This window comes from Tiliqua scincoides, chromosome 6, assembly GCF_035046505.1.
Source record: "Tiliqua scincoides isolate rTilSci1 chromosome 6, rTilSci1.hap2, whole genome shotgun sequence".
Lineage (NCBI taxonomy): Eukaryota > Metazoa > Chordata > Lepidosauria > Squamata > Scincidae > Tiliqua > Tiliqua scincoides.
In genome coordinates, this window is record NC_089826.1 from 43,612,459 (window position 1) to 43,632,253 (window position 19,795).

Sequence of the window (19,795 nt, forward strand, 5' to 3'; positions counted from 1 at the left end):
GCAGTGCCACTTCTGCCAGGGTATCACTAGTCAAAAGGGGAGCAAGGTCAAAGGTTGCTTTCATTTACCAGATCACACAAAATCATTCTGAAAGTATTGCACTAGTCCAAAATTACTTTTTGGAACAAGCAAATGTTGCTATTGCTATCAACATTTGTTCAGTTATGCTAGATATTCACATACATGGGATAAATATGAACTCATATTGGAACTGCTTATAACATACCGGTGAAAGAAATGTGAAGCAGAAAATTGCTCTAGATTCATACTTAGTCATAGGAATGGACTAGTTGATATCATTCTCCCATGTTTGATGGATGGGACTGAGTTTAATGCCATACTAACCTGTCTAGCCTCCAATGAAATCAACTGTTCACACAGGGTTTAACATCTGAATGGTCTATATCAGAGGTGCCCAAACCCAGGCCCGGGAGTCTTTTGCAGCCCCCAGGAACCCCCAATCCAGGCCGCGGGTAACCCCCAGTCTCCAATGAGCCTATGGCTCTCTGGTGACTTGCTGGTGCCCGCGCTGCCCCAATGCAACTGCTCTCAGCATTAAGGCGACTGTTCAACCTCTTGTGCAAGCCATGGGCCGAGGGCTCCACCCACAGCTTGCTGTTCCATGTTTGTGAAGCAGAAGCGAAGGAAAGGCCAGCCTTGCTTTGTACAAGGTCTTTTACAGGCCTTGAGTTATTGCAAGACCTGCATTCATTCATAAAGGTTCCATCTTGAATATATTCATTTATGAAAATTTATGTACATTTATGTAAAGTTTAAATGTAAATTAATTCTTTTTTTTCCTGGCCCCTGACACAGTTTCAGAGAGATGATGCCTCCTGCCAAAATGTTTGGACACCTGTGGTCTATATGCATGTGCAATCCCAATATGCATAGGTCTATTTCGTGCAAACTATTTCCCAGATAAATCTGGCGATCGGTTGCACGTTGTGCATCTATACACACTGGAAATGCATACTTTCACATGAATGACTAGTAGCCATGAGAGGCAACCCAGGCATAACAGGTTAATGGAGTGTCGTGTGTGTGTGTGGGGGGGGGGGTTGCAATGATCAGAGCAAGATTTGTCCAATTCAACTTCTACCGTTTTGTTTTAAATGGACAGAAGGTCTGGTCTAGAGGGTAGAGCCTCCATTAGCCTGAAGATAACATCAGAAGGTCGCCAGTTTGAGGGCACTGGCAGCTCCCTGAACGGCTGGTGAGACCTTGAAGCAGCTGACAAACCCACCTGAGTGATTCCACCTGCTCTTGTGTGAGCAGGAAGCGTCTTGCCCTTCATGTGAGAGATGCAGCTGCTTGTCAGCCTGCATGGGAGAACTGGAGGTCAGAAGTGAGACCAAACCAGGAAGATCCATTCTGAAATGTTGTTGGTTCTTGAAAGAGAGAACCTCTATCATTGTAAAAATCCCCTTGAGGAATTTAGAAATGCCTGCCTATGTAAACCGCCTTGAATAAAGTCAGAGGAGTAATCCGATGACCAGAAAGGCGGTATATAAATGAGGAGGAGGAGGAGGAGGCGGAAGAGTTGTTGCAGTTGCAGTTGTAGTTGTTGTTGTAGTTGCAGTTGTTGTAGTAGTAGTAGTTGTAGTTGTTGTTATAAACCAGATTTTGCTTTTCCAACATCTCTTCAATTTCTATTTTATTTATAAAACTGGCTTCACTTTACTGCTTAAAAATAATAGGTATACATAGCAATAGTAATAGAATTACTTCATCAAAAAAACTGACATTATTATTACAGTATGAGCGTATGTATCTAGTGCCAAACAGATACTAATACTGCCTCTTCTCTCTCTCTCTCTCTCTTTCTCTCTCTCTCTCTCTCACTCTGTTCACTAAGTAGTGGATATAACAGGTAGAATCTAAAGATCTTCAATATGCATTGCACATGCCCAGTGAAATTTGAAACTTTTTCTCTTTGAACAGCAGTCACACAACTGCTTTCAAAACTTGCTGGTTTCAAAAGCAGTTTGCCAGTTTGATACAGGAGCTACCATCTGAAGAACACAAGACCAAAGCCTTTTGAGTATGTGGAACTAGCTTTTGTTGGCATCCTTCAGTCTCAGAAGACTATGGTATCGTGCTCTGAATGGTGGTTCTGGAACAGAGAGTCCTCTCCAGTGCACGAAGCCTGGGTAAAGTAGATATGGAGGATAAACTGTTTCCCATGCAGCAAATTCCCCCTCTCCACGTCGCTGAAATGGTCCAATGGAAAGGCAGAGGCCAATACGGATGCATTACAGCATTGCAGCATTGCAGGAGTTGCCAGAACGTGACTGTGTTCAGCCATGAACTGCCTCAGAGACTCCGGCTCCAGATTTTGCCTTGAGGTTGAGTCCTGAAGCCTTTTCCATAACTGGATGTAGCCACAAGGCAGTGGAGGTTTGGGATCAGAGTTTTCCTTCTTTCAGATGAGCTGCCTTCCCAGGCTAATGAGTCCCATCTACCCAGTGGCTGTTTAGTCGCCTCTTACGACAAGTACAGCCAAACTGAGGGCCTATCCTTATCCTCAGCCCCCAGGGGAACTAGCGGAACTAGTTATGGTCAATATAACCAAAAGAAACAAATTGTATGTAGAGCATCAAAGGAAAAAGAATTACAACAAACAGTAAGGGGCAGAGAAGGAAGGGAAAATAAATGGAATTCTTCCATGTTTTAGAAAGTACAAAATTTGAACTGAAACCATCAACTGGTTTCCACCACCACTAAAGAGAGACAAAAAACTTCTAGATTAATTTCTAAACTTTATTGGGGAAAAGCATCCTTTAAGTGTTATTGATCATTATGCTCCTCCTTGTAAGGAGTATTGTAAAACCAGAAGGCAGTAGGCAGGCTTTTTGTGTATATGCTCAGTACAGGTTTAGCTTATTTATACATTGATTTTTTATACACAGATTTGACTCAAAACGAATGGCCCCTGCAAATGAGAAGGAACGTGCTGATCCCTGGAGAAGGGGAAAATGCACCCCTTTAAAATCAGTTTAAAAAACTGAACAGTCCTTTAACAATAGCCTCAATGAGAGAGAGAGGGCAGCTGGCTGACAATCCATCAATCCTTCTCTCTCCAGCAGACCCCTCCCTTCCCCCGGAGCATGTGAAAGAAGGGTGATCACTTTGCATTGGTGAAGGGAGGGGCTAAGTGGACTTTCTTTCTAAGTGCTTGGAGGACAACTGATTGATGGATTGTCTTCTTAATGACTCTTATCTTACATCATAAAGGTCAGCAAGGTTGTTTTTAAATCACTGGAGCAAAGAAACTTTGATTTTTAAATTGATTTGCTATAGTGCGTTTTTTGCCATCCATGTGGGTGCTTGGAATGGAACCCGCAGGAATAATGAGGCTCAACCTGTACAACTATAAGTCTCAAGCCCAGTACACCCAGAGGTTTTTCTTATGCAGTGAAGTACAAGTGGTAGAGCAGGTCACTGGAGGAATTGTGTCTTCCAGGATATTACACAAGCACACTGATGGGAGAAGGGGGCAAGGTTGAACAGACAAAACTGATTATACATACACACTTTGTTAACATTCATTTTATTCTGACTTGACAAAATTAGTAACCACAGATTACCACAGATATTACCCTATTTTCAGTTGATCTAAATGATAAACCAATCTATCAGACAAGAAAAGCATACTTGAATATAAATATGAAAATACGTAGAACAAGTTTGTTAAGTTATTTTGCCCCCTCCCCTTTTAAGGAACAGCCTGAGTGTGCAAAACTACCATTTTAGCTCATCCTTCATCAAGTGGGTACCAGGTCATGGCCTGTGCATTGTTTTTAAGCAACACTTTTACTAGTAAAAATAATAAACCACCAGTGAAAGAAGCAGAAAAGAATTATCGACTCAGAATTCTGCTTTCCAGCTGCAGAAACAGAACCACAACAAAGTACCACCAAAGAAGTGGTAGGAAACACATTTACAACATTTTCAGAACTGGGGCAGAAAAGTTAAAGACTTAAAAGTAACTGAAGCCAGTCCAAGAGCAACCCAATGGGATTAAGAATCACAGGCAAAAACTGAAAGGGGGATTAGTGAAAAAACATGCCAGAATGACAGCATTTGCAATGAGCTGCAACAGAAGCAAGAGAAAGAAGTGCAAGCCCTAGAGCATCACTGCCTAGCTGCCTGAAAAGAAAACCAGCCTCATTCAGGTGGGATTTCCTCTTCTCAGATAAAAATGACAGTACCAGCACAATCTGATTTCTGTATAAAAGGGCACTTAAAGATAAAGAAGCAAAGGAGAAACATCTGCTCAACATGCAGCAGCCTATACTACTGTAACTAGGGAAAGGTAGAGTAGACAGAAAGGAGACAAGAGAGCAACTAACAGCCACCAACACAGCTATATAATATGTCTCAGTTACTCTTTTCTTAATCAGTGCCAAACAAAAATGTAAATAGCCTTTAAAAAAAATAGAGGTCATAAAGCACCAAACAATTCTCATTGAAATTGTTATTTTTATCAGGTCTTGCTCTATAAATTATTTACCTTCCAAAAATAGGGCATTAGTTGATATTAACTATATGTACACACTGTAGAAAACTATAGATGTTCCCAGTTACTTTTGCTCATTCACTCAAATACAATGACGTTCACTGACCAATTCTTATACTGAGGTTATGCATGATACAGTACCAATGACCTTTTTTTTTTACTACTTCACAGAAATGTAGGTTTAGTAAGATGCAACAGAGACAAAACATCAGCACATTATCCACCATTTATAGATATTATAAAGTTAAAAGAAAGGCCACTTATCATACAACCTTTTCCTGTTTGGTGTTGATATGACTAGCCCCATAAATGTGTCTCATTTCTGAAAACAATCTAAGCCAACATAAAGTAAATTTTATGATGTCCACAAATCTCCAGACCCCACAGCAAGCTGTTGCACACAAATAGTTTGCTACAAGGAGGCAGAAATGATACAAACCATTGGAAGCAGGCTCTGTGTGCACAGAGAGGTATGGAGAAGGGAGAAGGAGAGGTATCTATTGGATCCCACTCTGAAAATTCCTGATGAGCAAAGAAAAGATCCAGAAAAGCACCCCACTTTGTATTCTAGCACAAGTCATTTATTTGCAATAGTCTTCCCTAAGGTTGTTCTAACTGCAGAAGTATTACAGTACAAACAAATCACTTAAAAACATATTTTTATTCTTACTATTTGTCTTGGGAAGATTGCAGAATTAGATAAACAGTGCTTCATTTGGAAAGTATGTTAATTAATGTGCAGCGCAATTCTAACTTGTGCTGGAACAGGCAGGCCAAGAGGCTTGCGCTGCATCCAGCACAAGATAGGGTGCCAAAGTGGCGCAGCCAGTGGTAAATGGAAGCTCTTCCCCTTACCCCCAGGTAAGCCACTTCAGAACCTATGGGTCTCCACAGACGTGCGCCACCTCCTAAGGTGGCACAAGTCTGAGAGGAGTGGAATGGCTTGAAGCCGCTCCAAGTTGCTCAGGAACAGGGGTTGGGATTCGGCATAACAGCTGGATCCCAGACCTGCCTCTTGCTCCCCGCCTACCCCCAGAACTGCCCTCCGCCTGCCTTCTGCCCACTCCGGAACACCTGCTTCCCGCCCACCCAGAGCCTTGCGTCGGCTGAGCTCAGCCAAAGCAAGGCTTGCCCTGCTAGCTGCCACAGAGGCTGGATGCAGTCTCCATGCTCCAGCGCACCTCTGTGTTCTGGTGTGGCTTGCTCCTGAGGAGGTGAAAACGTGCTTTACGGCACGTTTGCGACCCTCCTAGGCTGGCACAAGGGACTTGAGCCAGCCTAATGCAAGATTAGGATTGCGCCCTTAGATATATATTCTATAATCCATTTCTGTTGGTGAATTTTCACCATCCTGCTGTTACAGAAGAATCAGTTTATTTAAACATTTATAAAGTGTACTCTGAGCAAGCAAGAAGCACCTGAAATGGATCTAGTTTATAGGTGTTCACATTTAGACCTCTGTATGTCATTTGACAGTTACCCTCATATATTTTTACAGCCTTAAGTGCTCCTCATGCAGGTTGTCCTTCTCTGATTTCTTTGCCCCAACTGCACATGGTGAACAATAAGGTAGATATTTTCAACAGTGATCAATCTTCACTTTATCTCTGTCTGCAGGATCACTTTACCATCATTTCTTGAGACACATTTCATAAAACTAATCACAAGGTAGTTTCTGGCTCTCTCATTGCAAAATGGCATAGTTGCTACTGTTGCTGCTGCCCTTTGCCCTACTCGATGACATTTCCTCTCTAGTAAAGTATACAGTAAAGCATAGCAATGCATTTGGTGTTTCAGAGTAAGCCATATTCCATTCCACTACAAAATAAAAAGTGTATATTGTCCATACTGCTCTGCAAACTGAGACAAACTGAAAACAAGATTTTTCATTACCAGTATATAAAAATCAGCACTCTGGTCCTTTATCACTAGGTATCATTTTCTGGTTTTTATTAAGAACCAGAACACTTAGTGTCTTGTTTATCACAAATGTGTTTCATCTTTAAAAAATACCCCAAAACTAAGTTAAGTCGCACAATAATAGGGCATTTAGTTTCCTTTGTATGTTAGAAGTGGTATTGTTCCACAAGACACCACTTTGTTAAAAGATTTTCTTAAATTTCCAACAAAGACCCAAAAGAGATGAAAGCATATCTTCATTACTGCAGAATAATGCAAATTTACAATCAGTGCAGCTACTGTATCTTCCTGTGACAGTTTACTTGAGCTTATTAGAAGTAAAAAAAAAATACTGTACATCTAACACCAATAAATCTGACTAATCAAAGCTATAATCCTTCCAAAAATCATTAGAACTCGTGGAAAGGCTAAAGGAAAAAAAACAGCATGCCTATTATTACTGTGACTAAATGGGATTAGTCAATCCTCAGGAGAAAAAGTTATGAATTAAGTGAAGTCTGAATACTAAGAAAATTTGTGGGAAGAGAAATGCAAATGGTTTCCTAATTATCTGCAGCCTATTAACATGCAATCCTGATTACTTGCAATTAAAGCCCCTTAAATGTTATGACAAAAATTCATTGAAACGTAGAAAATTATATGCTAATTATTGCACTGTAATGAGCAAGCTTAGTGTGTATTTTCAGTAAAACCTCAATAAATAACCCAAATATTGTACATAATATTGCCTGAAAATGAACGAAAGAATGCAACATGCTGGTTTGTATTACGCTAAAGAACCCATAGGAGGTGGGGATGCCAGCATGCCCTTAATGCAAGGTTATTTTCACAACCTGCGATTTAAGACTGGATGAGCAAGATCTAAGCAACTCTAGAAATACCAGTCTGTAACATTCAAAGAACAATGAATATTCTTTTTAAAGAGAAAATAGTATAAGATACCTTAGCAGGAAAAAAATTTCTTGAAATTTATGTTATCTGGAATAAACCAAGAAAAATACTTTCAAAATGCGTAAAATATTTCTTAAAGTATATTGGTGTACTCTAATACACCAATAGTAGTCGTATCTATCAGTCACAAGCAGGATTTCTGTAAGATCAGGTTTTCTCTCCACACACTTTGGAAGAGAATATGCAAAGGGTACAGAACTCCAAGCCTGTCAGAAAAACAGCAAGATCTTTCACATGGGCCTGTCTTCTTTATTTCCACAATCTAATTTATTAAAACTGGATGGGGCTAGGGGCCGGGGGAGGGCTTAATGCAGAGCCTATGTTCCAAAACATTTTTCTTCAAAAACTGAAGACATCCAGTCATTCTGGAAATACTTATTAAATTTCTTCTACTGTTTGCAAAGATATAAGAGCATTTTTGGAGAGCAGCAAAATGACCTCTGTAACTAACTGGACATCCTTGATTAATACATTTTCTAGGGATCTTTCTAAAAACAGTGAAATACTCATATCAAGGCACTTGTCAGAATTAGATGCAATTTGCTACTTATTTGAAAATAATCAGTCTAAGTATCCATAAAGTCACTGGAGATGTCAGACTGAAAACAAAGGGAATGAAAACACATAGTATAGGTCAGTCTAAAAATTGTTCCAGGTAAAAAGGTGGAAAGTTTAATAAAGGATAAGATCTTGAAATATACTGAAGAATAAGCTTTGTTGATGGAGAGTCTGCATAGTTTCTGTAAGAGTAAGTCTTGCCTCACAAATCTTTTATAATTCTTTGGAAAGGTCAACAGACATGGGGAGGTGGGCAAACCTGTTGATATATTTAGACTTTCCCAGAAGGCATTTGACATAGCTCCTCACCAAAGGCAAACTCCATAGCCTCCACAGCTCCTCACCTGAGCAAACTCCACAGTCAGGGAGCACAGGTTCTCTTATGGATTAGGAACTGGTTGAGGATCAGGAAGAGACTTAGTGTAAATGGGCAATTTTCACAATGAAAACCAGTGTGCCACAATAAAAAGTTGGTCCTTTGCAGACTGTGGATAAGTAGCAAGGTGGCCAAGTTCACGGTGACAAACTTTTCCAGGTGAAGTCCAGAAGGGACTGTAAAGAACTCTAAAAGGATCTTTCTAAACTGGAGGAATGGGCAGCAAAATGGCAGATGCGCTTCAATGCAAGTAAATGCACAATGGGGCAAAAAAAATCCAAATTTCACATATATGCTTAGGGGTTCTGAAGTGTCTATGATGGATTACAAGAGAGATCTGGGGGTGCTAGTGGGCAACTTGATGAAAGCTTCAAACCAGTGTGAGGTAACTGTGAAGAAAGCCAGTTCCATGCTTAGGATCATTAAAAAAGGGACTGAGAATACAACAGCCAATATTATTATAGCATTGTACAAATTGATAGTAAGGCCACATCTGTAGTATTTGGTTCTGGTTGCCACATCTCAGAAAGGATATAGTGGAACTGGAAAAGGTGCAGAAGTGGCAACCAAAATTATTAAAGGATTGGAACATCTTCCTTATGAGGAAAGGCTACAATGTTTGGGGCTCTTAAGTCTAGAAAGAGTCTTCTAGCATCTTCAGTGCCTGAGGAGGAAGCATGACTGAGACACATAAAATTATGCACTGGGTGCACAGAAGAAAATACATTTCCCTCTTGCACAATACCAGAACTAAGGGACACCCATCAAAATTAACTGCCAGGGAAGTTAGAACAAACAAAAGGAAGCATTTCTTTACCCTGTGCATAATTAATCACTGGAACTCTCTACCACAGGATATTGTGATGGTACCTGGTCTACATGTCTTTAAAAGGGTATTGAGTAGACTTATGGAGGAAAAGTCCATCACAGATTACAAGCCATGATGTGGAACCAGGTTTTAGAGGAAGCCTCTAAACTCCAGTTTTAGAGGTAACCTATGTCTGAATTCCAGATGCAAGGGAGTACCAACAGGATATAGGTATGTCGACTTGAATGTTCCTTGATGAAAAATTAACATAAGAATTTGTGTTAGAAATCTGTGGTTACTAAATTATACGTAACAACTGGTACACTAAGCACAGCTAAAAAATTAAGGGATATAATAATTTAAATTCTAGACAACCAAGCATCTCCGAATGTGAGATGAAAACTGTCCCTCCAAGTTTTGTGCATATATGGTTAGCCCCGAGTTTATTCTCATCTTGGGTACCTGACAAGTGGTACCCATTTCCTTGAAAAGTTGCTACTAGTTCAACTGAGATTATGAATTAGAGTGTGGGTTAAAAGGCTGCCTGAAAATAGGGAGTTTAAATATACATAAAGTGAATTAAGTCAGATTAAGAAGAGATAGGATCATGACATATGTACTAGTTCACACCTGAAATATATGGCAGCTCAGTAATAAATTAGATACAAAAAGCTGCAGAGATATACTTTAATATTAATAAAAGCCATTGTGCAAATAAAATGCAACATTAGTTCTGACTTGCAGTTTCTCAGTTATTTCAAAAATGCTAACTTTGTAGAGACAGACTTCCAAAATAGGCAAGATGCATTGACTGATTATTGTACAGTTGCATCTAGGCCACTTAATGCCAAGTACTTTATAAAGCTTTTGGAAAAGGCCCAAATGCTATGCTGTTTGATGAAAGATTTCACTCTGGCTTTAGATCTCTATAGAGTCAATATACTGCTTTCCAAGAAAAAGCACAGCATCACAAGTGTCCATTGTTTCCACTGTTGCTAAATCAGCATGCACCATAAGAAAGGAAAACTACAGCCACATTAAGGAAAAAAACATTAAAAAGATACCCTCCACCAAAAATAAACTGCCATGACCACATGAAGAATAGTTATGCCCATTAACCATAAAATTGGGGCAAGTTCTCCATGAGTAGCATATATGTATTGACTTAGTGATAATGAAAGTGCGAACTTTCACAAGAATTTTGGAGCTGAGCCACAGTCATGGTTTAAGTTGGTCTTTTTTAATTGTGTTTGCCCAAACATGCAACATGGTGGAAAGTGTTTTGTTCTCTGGGGTGGGAGAAAAAGAACACTGGGGCTTCATAAAAAGTATAATAGTTTCCTTCAAGTTCTTCTTATTTTTCTACAATCTAACATTTTATGTGCCATTATTTTGCTTTTACTACACAGGGAAGAGCTGGCTTCCAAAGATAAAGGAGACTTTTGGTAAATGGTGAAGGTAAAGAAATAAATGACCCACTTGGTTAGTGTGTAATTACACTGGCTGAGATTGTAACAATCTATCACATGAGGGAGGATGACACCACTCTAAAGGGTTAGTCAAAGGAGATAGCCTTTGACTAACTACTGGACACAGACGATCGATACTCCTCAGATATTGTTCTCTCAAAAAAACAATTGAGTTCTAAAAAAAGTTTGAAAATAACCTCTCCCCCTCCCACTCAGATACTGATCACCGACTCATCTTGACCTTATTCTCAAAAAGCAATCCTTTCTTTAAAAGGTATATGGATCACATAAATCTTTTGGTACCCTAGAAGGCTCTTAAGCAGAAGTATTTTCTTGAGATGATTCGTTTCAGAAATTTTTTTCCCATTTTACATGCATTTAGTGTAATATTTCAACAAAATGAACAGTCTACCAGAGTATTTACTAAGGCTGCACTCCTTAAGTGTTCCATCACTATGGTGGTTTAAAGATTAGAGCATTATTTCTCAACTGCATCTTAGCAACCTTGCCTATCCACTACAATGCTGAAGACCAGGAAATGTATTTGAGGGTAAACCATCAAGAATCAGGAGAAGTACAGCCTTTGGTTGGCAACCTTCAGTCTCGAAAGACTATGGTATAAGCCTACAGCACCCAGTATTCCCAGGCGGTCTCCCATCCAAGTACTAACCAGGCCTGACCCTGCTTAGCTTCTGAGATCAGATGAGATCAGGCATGTGCAGGGTACAGCCTTTATTACTTTCATATTTGTATATAACAGGCAGTATAAACTAACTAATGGAGCTGACGGGAATATCAATGATAAAAACGAAACAATTTTGTAAACAAGCTAGTCTATTTGGGTTGAAAAAGATCCAAGGAAGTTTTTGCTTTGTTTCTTTTTAAGGAAAATGATGGGGATTGAGAAATCTTGATAAACAAGACTCCTTGGATCCAGCTTTATTTATCTGCACAAGGTTCTTGAGCAACCTGCATGTACAGGAAGATAACATGCAGAAGTTTTTTTAAAGTATTTAAACTCACAGAGTAGATGAGAACTTTCACACACCATATATTTTTTTTAGTTAATTCCCATTTCATTTTTGGTATATGCAAATACATTTCTCCCTCTGACTCTTACATGGTTATAACTTTGGTTTTTCTTTTCTTTTGTAGATTGTTATATTTCAATCAGGAATTCACACTGTTAGATTAAACAAGTTGTCATTTTAAAAAATAAGAAAAGGGGCAAAATGCTATGACTGAATTTTCCATTGAATTTTCCCCATTTTTTGCCTATTTTTCCTAATTTTGGACACTTCTACCCTGCCCTCCAAGGGTTTTGATATGTTGATGCCTTCCTGAAGGGACCGTCTGATACAGGACCCTTTACCCTGAGATTCTTCATTTGAAATACCATTCTCAAAAAGCACAAATGTGCAGGATACGGACTGGTTTGTCTTCATGCCGAAGATGATTGATCCTTGTTCACAGTCATCAGAAGGACCTACCCCGAGGACCTACCTATCCTCAGTACCAGTGATAGAAATGACACTGAACAGTTTTAATTCTAATTTCAACTTACTCCTATACTGTGCTGAGAAAAGATAAGATGCTTGGTTACTTGATAACAAATGAGGAACTGGGGAGTTCAAATTGGGAGGTTAGAGAACAACAAGGTAAAGGCAGAGTAGGAGAAGAAATTGGGAATGGTAGTGTGATGGGGTGCGATAGACGGTTTGGCACAATGAGAGGATTCAGGGATAAAGGAGCTAATAAGCAGCCCATCCTGGAGCATTCCATGTACAAATGATTTTATGCAAATGCCTGAAGTTTCCAAGCAAAGATGGGAGAACTGGAATGTCTGGTGACAAGGGAAAACATTGACATAGTGGGCATAATGGAAACCTGGTTGAATGCGGAAAATCAGTGGGATACCACAATCCCGGGCTATAAACTCTACAGGAAAGACAGGGAGGGGCGTGTTGGAGGTGGGGTGGCCATTTCTGTTAAGGAAGGGATAGAGTGGAGCAAAGTAGAGATTGAAGGTGGGACCGACTCCATAGAATCTCTATGGGTAAAATTACCAGGCCTGAGGAGTGATGTAATACTGGGGGCATACTATCATCCTCCAGATCAGAAACCGGAAGGGGATGTTGAAATGAGGAAACAGATCAGGGAGGTGACAAGGAGGGACAGGGTTGTAATCATGGGGGACTTCAATTATCCTCATATTGACTGGGTCAATTTGTGTTCTGGTCACGAAAAGGAGACCGGATTCCTTGACATGCTAAATGACTGTGCCTTAGAACAGCTAGTCATGGAGCCCACCAGAGGACAAGTGACTCTGGATTTAATATTGTGCAGGACCTGGTTAGAGATGTCAATGTTACTGAGCTGTTGGGGAACAGTGATCATGCGGCAATCCGTTTCGACATGCACGTTGGGGGAAGAATACTGGACAAATCTCTCACAAAAACCCTTGACTTCCGACGAGCGGACTTCCCTCAAATAAGGAGGCTGCTTAGAAGGAGGTTGAAAGGGAAGGTAAAAAGAGTCCAGTCTCTACAGAGAGCATGGAGGCTGCTTAAAGCAACAGTAACAGAGGCCCAGTGGAAGTGTATACCGCAAAGGAAGAAGGGCTCGACTAACTCCAGGAGGGTGCCCGCATGGCTAACCAGTCAAGTTAGAGAGGCCATAAAGGGCAAGGAAGCATCCTTCCTTAAATGAAAGTCTTGCCCTAATGAGGAGAATAAAAAGGAACAAACTGTGGCAAAAGAAATGTAAAAAGGTGATATGGGAGGCCAAGAGAGACTATGAGGAACGCATGGCCAGCAACATTAAGGGGAATAATAAAAGCTTCTTCAAATATGTTAGAAGCAGGAAACCTGCCAGAGAAGCGATTGGCCCTCTGGATGGTGAGGGAGGGAAAGGGGAAATAAAAAGAGACTTCGAGATGGCAGAGAAATTGAATGAGTTCTTTGCATCTGTCTTTATGGCAGAAGACCTCGGGCAGATACCGCTGCCCTAACAGCCCCTCCTGACCAAGGAATTAAGTCAGATAGAGGTTAAAAGAGAAGAAGTTTCAGACCTCATTGATAAATTAAAGATCAATAAGTCACCAGGCCCTGATGGCATCCACCCAAGAGTTATTAAGGAATTGAAGAATGAAGTTGCTGATGTCTTGACTAAAATATGCAACCTGTCCCTCAAAATGGCCACAGTGCCAGAGGATTGGAGGACAGCAAATGTCACGCCGATCTTTAAAAAGGGAAAGAGGAGGGACCCGGGAAACTATAGGCTGGTCAGCCTAACATCTATACCAGGTAAGATGGTGGAATGCCTCATCAAAGATAGAATCTCAAAACACATAGACGAACAAGCCTTGCTGAGGGAGAATCAGCATGGCCTCTGTAAGGGTAAGTCTTGCCTCACAAACCTTATAGAATTCTTTGAAAAGGTCAACATGCATGTGGATGTGGGAGAACCCATGGACATTATATATCTGGACTTTCAGAAGGCATTTGACACAGTCGCTCACCAAAGGCTACTGAAAAAACTCCACAGTCAGGGAATTAGAGGGCTGGTCCTCTCCTGGATTGAGAACTGGTTGAAGACCAGGAAACAGAGAGTGGGTGTCAATGGGCAATTTTCACAATGGAGAGAGGTGAAAAGCGGTATGCCCCAAGGATCTGTCCTGGAACCGGTGCTCTTCAATTTCTTCATAAACGACCTGGAGACAGGGTTGAACAGTGAGGTGGCTAAGTTTGCAGATGACACCAAACTTTTCCGAGTGGTGAAGACCAGAAGTGATTGTGAGGAGCTCCAGAAGGATCTCTCCAAACTGGCAGAATGGGCAGCAAAATGGCAGATGCGCTTCAATGTCAGTAAGTGTAAAGTCATGCACATTGGGGCAAAAAATCAAAACTTCACATATAGGCTAATGGGTTCTGAGCTGTCTGTGACAGATCAGGAGAGAGATCTTGGGGTGGTGATGGACAAGTCGATGAAAGTGTCGACCCAATGTGCGGCGGCAGTGAAGAAGGCCAATTCTATGCTTGGGATCATTAGGAAGGGTACTGAGAACAAAACGGCTAATATTATAATACCGTTGTACAAATCGATGGTAAGGCCACACCTGGAGTATTGTGTCCAGTTCTGGTCGCTGCATCTCAAAAAGGATATAGAGGAAATGGAAAAGGTGCAAAAGAGGGCAACTAAGATGATTGCTGGGCTGGGCACCTTCCTTATGAGGAAAGGCGATGGTGTTTGGGCCTCTTCAGCATAGAAAAGCGACACCTGAGGGGAGATATGATTGAAACATACAAAATTATGCATGGGAAGGATAAAGTGGATAGAGAATGCTCTTTACACTCTTACATAACACCAGAACCAGGGGACATCCACTAAAATTGAGTTTTGGGAGAGTTAGGACAGACAAAAGAAAATATTTCTTTACTCAGCGTGTGGTTGATCTGTGGAACCCCTTGCCACTGGATGCCTTTAAAAGGGGATTGGACAAGTTTCTGGAGGAAAAATCCATTACGGGTTACAAGCCATGATGTGTATGTACAACCTCCTGATTTTAGAAATGGGCTATGTCAGAATGCCAGATGCAAGGGAGGGTACCAGGATGCAGGTCTCTTGTTATCAGGTGTGCTCCCTGGGGTGGGGCCACTGTGAGATACAGGAAGCTGGACTAGATGGGCCAATGGCCTCATCCAGTGGGGCTGTTCTTATGTAACTATTCCAAATTTATTTGAAAAGAACCATTTGGTTTACTGAATAGTACACCTGTAGCCTGCCTTCACTGAGAATTAATGAAGAACTCTGCAGTTTTATCTGCAGAGGTAGTGTAATGTACCAACTGAGGTTTATTTTGAAAAAGAGTATAGCAAACTGTATGCAAGGAATACATGACAAGCAGTTGAGACAGCTTTGTTGACAAAGGTGCTAGTTGGAATGGGAATGGGGCCATAAGTGCTATCCTCTATTTCAAATACATGATCGTTTCTCAGAAATGTCTGTATTTCTGGCCAGTGCACAATGAAGTAGTAGCATGCACTAGGTCTGCATTCCCAAAGGCATGAATAAGTTACATTTTAAAATGACATAATAAATGTCAAAATTGTAAAAAGCAGTAAGAGCAAAAAAGACCAATGAAAACATTTAAAGTTGATAATTGTCATCTTAATGGGGTGTGGTTATGGGGAGGGGGTATACTAAAGAACTCCCACATTTCAAAATTTACCACTATATCACCACTCTTTGCTGTATTAAAAAGTGATATCTTTGCCATATTAAAAAGTGATATTGTCTGCCCCTTAGACAGTTTTTTAAATATGCCTTTAAAAAAATGGATCAGGTAATCTGATTGAATATTATATCCCACTGAAGTCATATAAAAATTAAAACTGTCAGATATTAAAAAAAATTAGAAAGCCGGTACAAAAGGATTAAACGTCCAATACTTCTAAGGCATAAAAGTACAAACTGGGACAGGGCATCATAATCAGAGGGATACATTGTACTCTGATTAAAGTTCTTGCATATGAAAAGATCAGCCAAGACTTGGTAACAGAAAAACACTCTGCCAACAAAGGTAACCTGTTCTTATAGTACATTGTCTTAAAATTTTTTTTTAAGGAAGAACGTGGTAAATCTCTTTGATAATTTAATAAAGGAGGAGGCGAGGCAAGTAGGAATTAAGAAGAAACCAATATCAACATTGAAAATACTTAATATCTATAGTGGTGTACTCAAAAACTCATCACAGATAAGAGCAGGCAAGGGCCTCTTGGAGGCTAGATTTGAATTTTAATGTTGAGTGAATATCCAGATTGCTTATTGGTCTGTTCAGAAAACAAATATATAATCAAATATGTTTCCAAAAGCAGAGTAGATTTTCTGGACATACAATGCTTATCTACAAAGAGCAGAGCATAAAATCTGTTGAATGAGAAGTACTCTCAGTGGACTCCAAAGATCCATCTAGAAGATGGTTCAGTGATTTCTCTTTACTTGTAACTTGAAGACACATTGCTTAAGTTTGTATTTTAAAATGGTCATTAGAAAGTAGATCTCTCTTTACAAGTGAAGCAAAATACACTATTATATACTTAACAGTTCTTGAAGAAAGCTGACCTAGGCAGCATGATGAGATAAGCACTAGGGAGCTATTTAAGCAGTTAGTCAATGGATGCAACTGTTCCCAAGTCAATTCCAAGTCTATAACAGTACAACATACATAAGCTCTCTGCAAGCAATGATCATTGTCTTACAAAGCAGCCTGAATCAAATTGACCAGGGCTGCAGAGTGCACATGTGAAAATACCCTGAACACTATTCTGTATTTCAACCCAGTCTATAATATCCTATATAATTACTGAGAACACGTACGAAATAAAAATATACTAGCTACTATTAATCATTTTTGTTTAGTCCTCAGCATCCAAATGTTAAGAATCTCTGTTTAAACACATGGCACCTCAAAAGAAGTCCCAGATTATTATCATGAGTACTTAACAGACTTCTAGGACAAGCCCCCTATACAAATCACCTCTTGGAGGTTCTTGAGCCAGAGTCCCCCAGTTTCCAAAATGTATTTTGTGGGTGACGTCTTGAACTTCTACTGAAAATGGAGCTTCTTTTAGGTGAGAAAGTAAAAGGCTTTCTCCGAGGGTACACATGTGGGTACACATGTATTCATTCCTATAAATCTGAAAAGGAATGCAGATTTGAGTCAGTCAGTCAGGAATGATGAATTGAGTCAGTGTATCCGGAGGACTGAGTGCAGCTTCCATTTGACTGATCTAGATGCAAAGTTTCCAGTTCAATTTGCCTGCCTGCTGTTAGTCCATCCCCTCTCTTCTCTCCTGCTTAGAGACTAGGTGAATAAAGCACCATCTTTTCTAACTACTGCACGAAAGAAGAAGATAATTGCAATTCTGTTACTTTGCTTGGGTGCTCAAGAGACTTTAAGCTGTGCTCCCATCTTCTGAATAGTTCTGTGCAGAGGAGAGAGTTGTTGCTCTCCCACCTCCTCTATGCACTGGCGTAGCTGGAGCGCAGGCAACAAATGTTCTAGGGTGACCCCAACAAGGTGAGCACTGCTGTGACCCCTTCCCCCCTTCTTAGAAAGCCTTCTGTGGCCTCTAGAAGGTCTAAAAGGGTCACTTCCATTTTTTACCGAAAAGCAGAAGTGACCTTTTTAGGCTTTCCGGAAGCCTCAGAAGGCCTATTTGGGGGTGGGGGGGGGAAGACAGACTATGTACAGCCTCTTCAGCCTTCAAAAGGTCTAAAAAAGACACTTCTGGTTTTCTCTGCAAAACCAAGTCGCGGGGAGTGGCATTTTGTGGTCCTGGCCCCAGGTAGCACAGGGACCAAGATCACAATTGTTTCTATGATACTCAAAGAGTGGGAGTGAAAATTTTGATCACTGCACTTTTGCACAGGGATTCCGAAAAAAGGCACAGCACAACCTCCTAATCTCTTAAGAACAAAGCTAAATAATCACACTTCAGCAGGGCACATTAGTTATTCTGCCTCCAGACCAGAATTGTTTGTAAGTGGGGTGGTAGTTCGCCCAGTTCATACATTCATGATTAATGGTGAGGCTTGAGGCCATGAGCACAGAACACTATGCATCAGTAGATTTCAATCTTTCCAGACTTAGGATCAACTGTACAACTTACAACTTGGACCCAAGTATAATTTTTATATTGCATAGGTCTTTCCCCCCCCCCCCAAAGTCTTTAATAACAGCAGGAAATGATAGTGTTGATACTAACCACGTTAGGTTAAGAAGCAACTCAATCACGGGTCCTGGCCCACCAGGTGAAGATGAATGGCATAACTAAAGAAGCCATGTTTAAAATATGGCATCCTCTGAAGGACTCATGGTCAATACTAACATAAACTATTATAGAAGAAAATATTGGTTGATAAAGAAGCAACAGAAATAGGAGACACGATTAGTTATGACAACATTTTGGCAGAGACTAGAAAAAGATCCTGGTGTTTTGTTTACTCTTAAGTGGAAATAGATTAGACCAGGGGTCTCCAAACTTTTTGGCCAGAGGACCGCATCAAATATCTGCCGTGGTGTGGAGGGCCGGAAAAAAATTTCAATACAAAATTTAAATAAATAAATTAGAGATGGAACTTAGATGAGTGAATAAATGAATGAATGGGCTCATTCATTCAACCTCTCTGGCCCTCAGAACACCCTCCAGACACAATCAGAGCACAGTTCTGGTCATGTTCAATTGAGTGAGCCAGAGGCTTTCAGGGGACAAGAGGCTGGCCGTGGGCCGGAAAGAGGCTTGCTGCGGGCCGCATCTGGCCCCCAGGCTGGGGTTTGGAGACCCCTGCATTAGACCAATGTTTCTCACGTTTTTAATCACTGAAACCCACTGTTTAGAATGAGAATCTGTCAGGACCCACCGGAAGTGATGTTGTGACCAGAAGTGACATTATTAAGCAGGAAAATTTTTAACAATGCTAGGTTACAATCCTACTCACACTTACCCAGGAATAAGTCCCATTGACTGTCATTGTTAAAGTCATATACACAGTATATGTATAGTAGCTTGTTAAAAGTACAGATCTGTAACATTTCCCCAAATACAGTCACATACCATGGTAGTATCAAGTCTAATAGATTCAAAATAAAATATTGAAATGAATGGGGTCCCACCTGAAATTGTCTCGCGACCCACCTAGTGGATCTAGACCCACAGCTTGAGAAACATTGCATTAGACTTAGGAAAAATTACCAGTTGAAAATGAGCAGGAACAAAACACAGTTCTTCTCAAGCCCATAACAGACAGGCAGGATTTAATTACTTCTGCCTATATATGTCTATCCTTGAACAGTAAAAGAAGCATATCCTTGAAGCATAATGAAAGGCCAGAGCACACAACACTTGAGATGTGCTGCCCCCACCCTTTCCCCATCAAAAAAGAATTTACAGAACTGCCAACATTTCCAGTGCAGAGCAGCATCTGAAAGTGCATGTGCTTGTATGTGTATGTACACACATGGCGGCCCTTGTTACCCACAGAGGTTCCATTCCCAGAACTCCCACAGATGCGGAAATGCGTAGATGTTGAATCTGTGGATTTGGGGGCCCCCAAGCCCTCCGGATTTGACAGGAGCTGTGGTCTGCTTGTGGCCTCCTAGGCCTTCAGAGGGCTGAAAAGCACAATTT

The 19,795-nt window shown here is 40.6% G+C and overlaps 1 protein-coding gene and 1 pseudogene across 1 annotated transcript in view; both read right to left on the minus strand.

Annotated features, from left to right (window-relative positions):
- LRBA (LPS responsive beige-like anchor protein) overlaps window positions 1–19,795 on the minus strand; it is a 542,055-nt gene that overhangs the window by 291,907 nt on the left and 230,353 nt on the right. The gene's annotated exons all lie outside the window — the stretch shown is intronic.
- Window positions 11,226–11,341, minus strand: LOC136656686 (5S ribosomal RNA; annotated as a pseudogene).